The sequence below is a fragment of the Etheostoma cragini genome, chromosome 17 (assembly GCF_013103735.1).
Source record: "Etheostoma cragini isolate CJK2018 chromosome 17, CSU_Ecrag_1.0, whole genome shotgun sequence".
NCBI classification, from domain to species: Eukaryota; Metazoa; Chordata; class Actinopteri; order Perciformes; family Percidae; genus Etheostoma; species Etheostoma cragini.
This window is the reverse complement of record NC_048423.1, coordinates 1,525,571-1,535,511: the sequence shown is the minus strand read 5'-3', so window position 1 is coordinate 1,535,511 and position 9,941 is coordinate 1,525,571.

Here is a 9,941-nt window from a genome sequence, read left to right as displayed (position 1 = left end):
ATTTCTACTCCGCTTGGTTTTCTTTTTTCATTTTTGCTGCAATGATCATCCCGCTGTCAGTGTAGGACAATGTTTCCCAAACTTAGGGTCGGGACCCGTAATGGGTCGCAGACCCGTTTTATCGGGTCGCCAACTGGCAGAGTAAGATGCAAATTAATATGAAGTGAATGAGCGTTCTCTTTTGCTCCACCGGTCTGTTCAGCTCAGATGCTGTGGTGGGGGGGGGGGGTCGTCTCTCTCTCTCTTCTCTTATCCAAGGAGGGGATGAGAACATGAGTTGAGAAAGGGGGGAGACACCGAATGGAGAATAGAGACCTTTTCTGTTTTTCTTTACTTTTATAATGGAACAAATATACTTTATATACATTTAAATTCATGGTTTGTTCCGTCTTTTGTCCACAGTTTAAAAATGTAGATGTTAGAATGATTCATGGTGTATTTATGTAATGTTGTGTTCCGGGGAGACACCAGATTTCTCTTTTGGTTGAGCTGAAAAAGTTTGGGAACCACTGGTATAGAATATCGTTTGCGTTTCTTGTGTTTCTTGTGTTTTAAAAAACTCTTTGTCCTAGTTTTGTACATTTGACACATAGCGCAGGGATTACGATCGAATCATGAATGTGGCACGCTCAAGATCAGCAAGAGCACACACTTCATCTGCACTCTAAGCAGATTTCATGCACTTGGGGATACGGGTCAATACGGAAGAGATGTCCCAAATCCCTCCATTGTCATCACCAGAAAGCGTTTAATAACAAAGTCTGAAGGCTTTTTAAAGCTCTGATTGTAAAAGCTCCTTCTTGTCCGTGAGCTGGGAAACTGTAATCGCATTTGAACTAATAATTTACAGTAAAAATCATCTACAGTTTAGTGTCTTATGGTACAGTCCGGGGATTACTGGGACAGATTGAAGGCAGTGACCTAGTACACTTGCTTTGCTCAGAGCTCAGACTGATTGCTAGTGTATCTAAAAAAAAAAAAAAAAAAAAAGACGAAGAACTTGCTGAAAAAATATTGAAAACCAAACTAGATCTCCGTTTTAACCCTTGTGTTGTCTTCCCGTCAAACACGCACTTGTCTGTCCTTCTGAAAATAAACACTTTTTGTCCTTGTTTTTTTATTTTGATGCTTTTGACATTTTGACATTTGTCGAGTCGTTACCCGTACCAGGACACTTTCAACGCTTTTCCCCTACTACCACCAGTATATACCCTTCTACACCAACTTAATACCACTAGTTTACAACTCTTTGTTTTTCTTCTTCAAATTAATGGTTAATCAACCTCATTTATAAAGAGTTTTTACCTTAGTCTTGAGTTAAAAAGCCGATGTAGGGAATTATTTTGACTGATTGGTTAAAGGCTAATATAACCACAGTGTTTTTCAACCTATTTCCCTATGATTTGGGTCTAAGTGACTGATGGGAACAACAATCTGTGTTGCTGAGAGGCATCATGGCTTTCAAACGACCTAAGTGGCCGTTGGTCAAGGCCACCACCCCAGTCTCCACCTTGCCCCCCCTCCCACCTCAAAAGCTACAGACTCAGAAGTGGCTCATACTAAGGAAAGCTCATTGTGGGTCTGGCTCTACTCGCTGTAACTATGTAAAAGAGACTTCAGATCCAGTATTAGGGGACCACTAAGGTCTATATAAAAGAGACTTCAGATCCAGTATTAGGGGACCACTAAGGTCTATATAAAAACATCCGAAGAGCAACAGGTCATGGGACCTTTAAGAAGGATTGCTACAGTGTCAGCTAATAGGGTAATTGTCCAGCTTGTGTTTACCTTCCCAATAGTGCTCGTTTTGACCAGGCTACTGGTAGCTCCTGGTAGTTTTTAACAAAAACGGTCTCCAGGTCCAGTCCCTTCTCTGTGGGGTGTGTCATCCAAAAGAAGGTCCAGCACGCTTTAACCCTCCTGTGGTCTTCGGTTCCATTTGACCCATTTTCTAAAAGTTTGTCTATCAGAAATTTGGGTTTCTTTCAACCAAATTGTCACAAAAGAACATGGATAGTTCCATAGAACTTTTTTTTAAGTGAAATAATTGATCAGTTCATTACTCTCATTAAATTTGGGTGTTTTTATTTAATTTTAAATAGCATTTGAAATTTTTGTTTTTTTTATAAAAGCCCAGAAAAAATTGACAAAAACATCGGAAAGAGTGACTAAAGCATCAGGGGAAAGCAACAAGTGTCACAAGACGACCAAACGTTTAAAAAAAAATCGCAGAAAAAAAATCAACAATACATCAAAAGAAAAAGTTGTGGAAAAGTGACAAAAGTGTCAAAAATAATCAAAAAAATGTGCTTTAAAATGTTGACCCAGATAAACAAAAAGTTGCATGGTCAGCAGGAAGACAACGCCAGGGTTAACTAGCACAACAACTGACATCCCTGACAATCAACTCACCTGGCTCTCCTGCTCCCCCCACCTTGCTCCACTGCAGCTGGATGCAGACCACGCCCACCTCCACAGTCACGTTCCCATACTACCGAGCTTCATAACTTTCTCTTCCTACACCCATGTTTCTTTTTTTAAACTGCACCTTACTTCAAATGCCGCACCTGAACTTGAACCCCAGACAACGAAAAGATTGTTTACCTGCATACAGTTAAGTTTAGTACTAGTTTAATCGCTCCAAAGACAAGGTGTTGAGTTGTTTGTGTGTGTGGGTGTGTGGTGGGGAGACCACAGAACGTGTAATCTGGATGACTTGGACAAAGTGGACTATTGAATAACATCAACCTGTCTTTGTCCCTCTGAATGACACAAACTCATGCGTAGAAGACTCCACGAATGGTTGTGTGGAACTTTTAGGCTGTAAATGAATTTGAATTGTATAAATGTACGATGTGTCATCGGTATCTCTGCAGATGAATGTGCAGAGGGTTCCTGACTATGAACCAAGGCTTTCTGCACGCTCATTAAGGTGGTTAGTTTGCTTCCTTCGCTGACCACGAACGCACCGCTGCTGGACCGGCATCGGCAGGTCAGCTAATGTCCTGTATGTCGTGACTGTGATTTCTAAAAGTGTAACTTTTTTCTGCTTTTGATATCGAAAAAAGAGCAAAGTACCTGTTATCTCTCCTTCTGAACTTTCTAACCTGCTCCGGCTTTGCCTGTCTGCTCTGTGTGTTGACCAATAAAAGCAGTTTATCTCATGTGTTCACAGCTGTGATGCACTGTTTAACATCTCTACATTTACGATAGTCCACGTTGCAGAGGAGGGTCGGGCTAGTCCACACAGCTTTCTGGGATTGGAAAAAAACGTGCTTTGGTTTATTGGCATTTCTTAAAACCAATCACGATCATCTTGGGCGGTGCCAAGTGACGGACAGAGCAACGGTTCCTCTGCAAAATATGCTGCGTTCCAGGCAACCTGTAATCTAGAGTTTTCACACCAATCTACCCGCAAAATTGTCCTGGAACTGCAGTCAAACCCGTAACTTACTACCCGGGAACTCGTACCAGTCGTACTCCAAGTTAGTTTTTGACGTCACATAGACATAAACAACAATGGCGTCCTCTGTTGGCGCCGGTGATTAATGTAGACAAATAGAAAGAAATGGACATAAATAGGCGACGTAAGGTAATTCCAAAAGTTGTAATCAACACAGTACACAGAAAAGTGTGTACTACTACATGTTAATTTAATGAAGCCCAAAATATGTGGTTGACTAGACATCTCTAGCATCTGCTAGCGCTAGCTAACGTCAGCATTAGGTAGCCGCTAGTTTGAATTGTTTTTCTTGACTTTCCCTGGAACACTTGAGTCGGGACTTGAAGTCGTAACGTACGGGCAAAAAACTTGTGTCGTGAACACAGCAATAGTCTCAGGAAGAAACTTGTTTTGGTGGAACATGTGTACGTTCAGAAGTAGTTTTAGTCGTGCAACAGAATTGGACAGATAGTCTAGTTAGCTGTCTGGATTTACCCTGCAGAGATCTGAGGACCAGGTAACCATAGTCCTCAGAAATCAGCCGCAGGTTAGAGCGCCGACACAGAGACAGAGGACGGGGACGGACATCCTTTGGAATTTCGGGCAGCACCAAAGCAATCCTGGACATGGAACGCCGTGAACTCATCTACGATAACAATTTGCTAAATTTACCTTTTCCCTTAACTTGACCTCATCCGAAGTTCGATCGTATTTCAATCCAGGCCGATGTTACGTTGCATCTTATGTCGTCATTGCATATCGGTTTCTCCTAATCAACTTCCTGCTTCTTCTTTTGGTGAAATGTAATAGTTTACGGACATGCAAGCCCCAAGTTTCCAAAAGCTAACGGCACCAAACCATCAGTGTTTTTAACGATCATTCCAAATTATATTGCAAGACAAGAGATGATGATTTCTTTATTGTCATACCACAGTACACTGTAGTGCAAAATTACTTGCAATGTTCACAGCTTAAAAAAAAGAAATACAGCACAGAAACAATTAAGCACACCATGGAAAAGCCGAGATATTAGTTTATATTAGTGTGCAGAGCATGTGGAGTAATACATAAAAATATATCAAGTCAAAAGAAAAACTGAAAATATAAATATCTAGATATCAGATACATACAGTTGGGAAAAGTATAAATATCCATATTTCAAAATAAACTAGACAACAGTCATAATGTAGTCAGCGGCGCTATATTAAGAGAAAATATGTAAGTGAATCAAAATAAATGAAAGATATTGATTCTAGGGATGATAACTGATTATAAAAGTTGCCACAAAAAATTGATTTGATTTTTTTCTCCCCACTACTATTATTTACCCTTAATTCCTTTTGAGAAAAAAAACATTTCAATTGGTTAGGACATCTGAAGTTGTCACATCAAAGCTCTGTATGAATTGAGTTATTAATTAGTTATTAGGGAATATCAGTTGTGTAAAAAAGTGAATATCTAACTCTTTTTTTTCAACTAATCAAATGGCCGTCAATATGAAATCAGATTAGTTGGTTTTCTTGATTTGCTGATCAATCACATGTCATATCACGATATTACGATATCCAAAATCTAAGACGATATCTACTCAATATAATATCGGTACATAGCCCGGCCACACAGACACACGCACGCACACGCACACACTGTAAATCCTCCCATCAGTACCGCGGTGACGTGTCTCCTCTCAGCTGGACACCCGGACTGTCTGCTGGCCTCTTTTTCCCCTCCCTCCTCCCCCTCCCAGTCATCATTTCAGGCTGATCTCTTCGGCTCGGCAGCCGGTGTCCCTCTGCGCTCCCAGCCGACTGTCCACCTCGTCTCTCGGTCCCCAGTCCAGCATATCCCCCGGAGCTCTCTCGGCCCCTGCAGCCCGTAGCTCCGGCTGGGCTTCACGTCCTCCACCCTTCCACCATGCGGTCTCTGTTGGAGAGCAGCTGGATGAAATTTGGACCCGCCGGCCGGGACTCTCTGGACTGGTCTCCTGGACCCTCGGCTCTGCCCTCCACCGACAGACAGGCACCGGTGAGTCCCCCCACAATCTGACGGGGGTGTTGGGACTGATGAACACCGTCATTCAGTCATTTAGTCAATTAGTGTTTTGTCGTTTTTTCCTCAGTAAAATCTTGTAAAATGTAAAAAAAATACATTAATATATCATATTAGAGTAATATGACAAAGGTTGTCTTTTTCTTGCATTAAAGTCCTTTTCTAAACATACTAGACTATCTAAAGCTGTTTTTTGCTTTTTACCCACTTAGTCAATATATCCACATTACTGATGATTATTTATCTAAAGTCTCACTGTGTCAATATTTTGTGAACGCACCAATTATTTTCTTCATCCGATTTTATATTCCCAGTTGATCCAGTAACACAGACACTCAGCAGGTTAAGGGACAGACGGGACGCTCCTGAGACATTTGTGTCAAATGTCTCCCTCTGTTGGACAGATGTTATGTCTGAATACCATCCGACTTCAGTCTTTATTAGCTACTCTTACTATTATTGCTATTATTACTTTATTATAATGTGTAATTTTTCTATTTTTGGAAGTTTCTATGCTACTTTTACTTACTTTTTTAATGACAAATAAACCTTGTATCTGCTCACTTTAACCCTTGTGTGGTATTTGGGTCAAATTGACCCATTTCAAATTTTTACAAGAAGAAAAATGTTACAAATATACTTTTTGTTATACCTGAAAATCAACGGCCTTACCTGATTTTCTGTGATAAAGATGTATTCCTGACTCAATTTAGAAAATTATTCTTTATATGACTTATGTTTTTCCAAGATAAGAAGGATCACATGGTGGATTTTTAACATTAATTATAACCTTATGACAAAAAACAAACCCCACTTCCATTTTCCAAATCTGGATCAGATTGATCCGGTTTTAAAGGAACATTGGATTGGATCATTGTGATCTAAATACTAAAAACAGAAACATTTTACATTCCTTAGTTTGTTATAATGTTAAATAACAAGACAAAAATACTGTCCAATAGTCCAAAATAATTTAGAGGACAGATACCAGCTGTGTCCATCTCTGCCTTAAGGAGACGTATCTCCATCTGCACGTGGTGCTGCTGCAGGACTGGTTCTTTACCCGATTCAATTTAAAAAAATCACAACTGAATCCCCCTTTTTTTTTTGATCACATAGATCCCAAACCGAGATCTAAGTTCTGAAAAAATCCACAGGGCAGGTTTGATCCAGAGCCAATGTAAGATCGGATTACATGCTCTGATCTTGGTTCGGAATCACTGTTTTGCTTTTGAAAAACCCATTTCCAAAATTTTATGCAATCCGTGATCTGAAATCCCACTGGATTACTTTTGAAAACCTGGGCCCAGGTGATCCAGTCTAACCTTTTTGTGTCTGACCCCCAGGGCCACAGCTCAGGTGAGGCCATCATCAGCGCCAGATCTATTGGCTACATCACCATAGCGTCCGTCTCCTTCCTTCTCCTCCTCCTCTTCGGTGTTCTGGGCTTCCTGATCTGGCGCCGCCGCCACAGCTTGGGCCTCGGCGGCAAACTGGGATTGGCCAATGTGATCGCCCTGGAGGACCTGCAGGATCCCGAGAGGAACTGCGAGCTGCTGTCGTCCATCCGGCGCAGCAGGGGGCAGAACCGGCGGCCCAGCTCCAGCTCCGAGCAGGACGCGACGGACGGCGTGTTCCTCATGGTCTACCTGCCCTCTCCGTACGAACAGACGCTCACCAGGATTGCCAGAGCCGCCAGCACGAGCAGCTCCAACAAGGACCTGGAGCTGCTGCCGCCGAGTCCCGGGCCAGAGACGGGCTGCAGGGAAGGAGGACGGGATGAGGCTGAATGACGGGGCGATCAGAGACGGAGAAACTCAGGACTGGAGCAGAGGCAGAAGACAAAGGATTTCACTCATAGCATAGCCAGTTTTTTCCTAGACATCAATATAGATCTTGAGATGAAAAAACACCCGGCACTACGGAAGCCCTGAAAGGCAAGGTGGGAAAAATATTAAAGGCAATGTTGGTCAGAAAGTGTATCTCCTACGTAGGAGATAGGATCTTAACCTTGTGTCGTCTTCCCGTCAAAAATGAAAATCAACAATTTTGTTGATACTTTTTATCGATGGTTTTTAATTTTTCTTATGTTTTTGTTTCTTTTTTCAATGTTTGTCACTTTTTTTGACGTTTTTAACACCACATAACACTAACTTATTAGCTTTAGTTTTATGGTAATTTTTGGAATTTATGGTCAATAAACCTCATTTATAGGAAATTATACCTAATGTTTGAGTTGAAAAGCAGAAATTAGGAATTATTTAGACTAAAGTTAAAGGAATGGATGTTGATTGATAATCAGACTGGAATATGTCAATTTTTACTCAATACTATTTCAAAACCACTTTTTAGTATTGATTAAAAGTTAACATATTCAAATTGCAGTAAATAAGACGCCCCAAAATTAATGAAAGTAGAAATTTGTACTGATTTGTGCCAAAGAGTGTTGTGTGGAATCAATCATATTATTTTAGATAATTAAAACATTGATATGGGAAAACAGGTCAGTTTGACCCGAGGACAATCTCTAATTAAGTGATTCTATCTCGTTGTGATTTCATCACACGTCCTATATACACTGTTTAACCCTGTTTTGAAGAGAGGATTTAGAAAGTTCAGGAAAACCTAATTTAAACTTTATAAACATCAATCTAAAACCACACAGCCCCACGGAAGCTCAACGACCCCGAAAAAGGCTGGAAGTTCCAGGCTCAATAGAAAATCACCTGTAGAGGCTAGAGAGACCCCGAAGAGACCTCCGTAACCGCTAACTTGTTACCTTTTAGCAGCAAACATTGGTAAGTCGCTAGCATGTATGGTTGGTAAATGATTAAACTATGAATCAGAGGTGCTGTTTTTACTTTTTTTCTTTGACCTTGCTTATCAAGGCTTTCCGTAGAGCCCTGTCCTGCTGCACCAACCTCTCTCTGTAGATCTCTACGGACTTTTTGGATGTGTTGTGGTCGTCCGGGATCCAGAGCTCATTATCTGTCTTTAAACCTCTCACTGGATGTTCTCCTCGTGGTTGTTGCTGCTGAACATTCATGACACTGAAACAGAATGACTGTTTTTGGTTTTTAGGTGTCCTTCTCTTGCCAACAAAGAAACCTATGAGACACTCCACAAAGACCCCCCCCCCCCCCCCCCCCCCCCCCCCCCCCCCCCCCCCCCCCTCCCCCACTCCTGGATACCATCGTGCAGCAGAGTACACTCCTCATACAAAACCTGGAAAGGCCAATTTCCTGTTTTGTTTGTGTTAAAATATAGATTAAAATCAGTCTATTCTTGTTAGAAAAATTATGCTACATACTTTTTCTCTGGTTATTATTAAAACTGTTTGCATAGGAATACCATAATATACTGCTGACCCTTAACAAGACAACATGGAGTCATTGTCTGTCCTTGTGAAAGGCCTAGGATGTTTCGGAGGGGACTCCCAGACCCAACGAGATACACTGACAACATCCACGTTGTTAAGGCTTTATATTAACATCCACTTTGTTAAGACTTTATATTAACATCCACTTTGTTAAAACTTTATATTTTAACATCCACTTTGTTAAGACTTTATATTAACATCCACTTTGTTAAGACTTTATATTAACATCCACTTTGTTAAGACTTTATATTTTAACATCCACTTTGTTAAGACTTTATATTAACATCCACTTTGTTAAGACTTTATATTTTAACATCCACTTTGTTAAGACTTTATATTAACATCCACTTTGTTAAGACTTTATATTAACATCCACTTTGTTAAGACTTTATATTAACATCCACTTTGTTAAAACTTTATATTAACATCCACTTTGTTAAAACTTTATATTAACATCCACTTTGGATGAATGAGCGTCCCTAGAGAGCTTCCATTTTCTGTACTTTACTGTAGGGTGGAAACTGTCTCCCTATAACAAGTAAAAATGAACTTTGATATAACTTCAGTAGTCTATTCTTGAAAAGGAAATTATTCTACATTCTAACAATTTTCTACTCTGGCGATGTTTTATGTATACACATTGCAGTAAAAAAATAGAATGAGATGTATTATGTAATATTAATATTTCTGTAGTACATTTTTGCTGTGTGAAATTCACCGCACATTCATCGTTTTCTCATTGTTTGCCCGCTGGATGCAATGACAATGAAAATAAAGTGCAAAATTACTGCAGTTCTCTTGCTCTGTTAATTGGTTTACAGTATTTAAAACCAAAACCTTGTTTAAACATACAACAAAATACAAAACAAGTGCTTTGCCAACAAGCGATCTCTTTCAGTCCCTGAAGTAGCAGGACGACCCTGTCCCCTGAACGCACTGTAAAAAAACATCTCCCTATCTGCTAGCTGCCTGTCCCCTGAAGACACTGTAAAAATCTGAAGTCTCTTTTATATAGACCTTAGTGGTCCCTAATACTGTATCTGAAGTCTCTTTCATATAAACCTTAGTGGT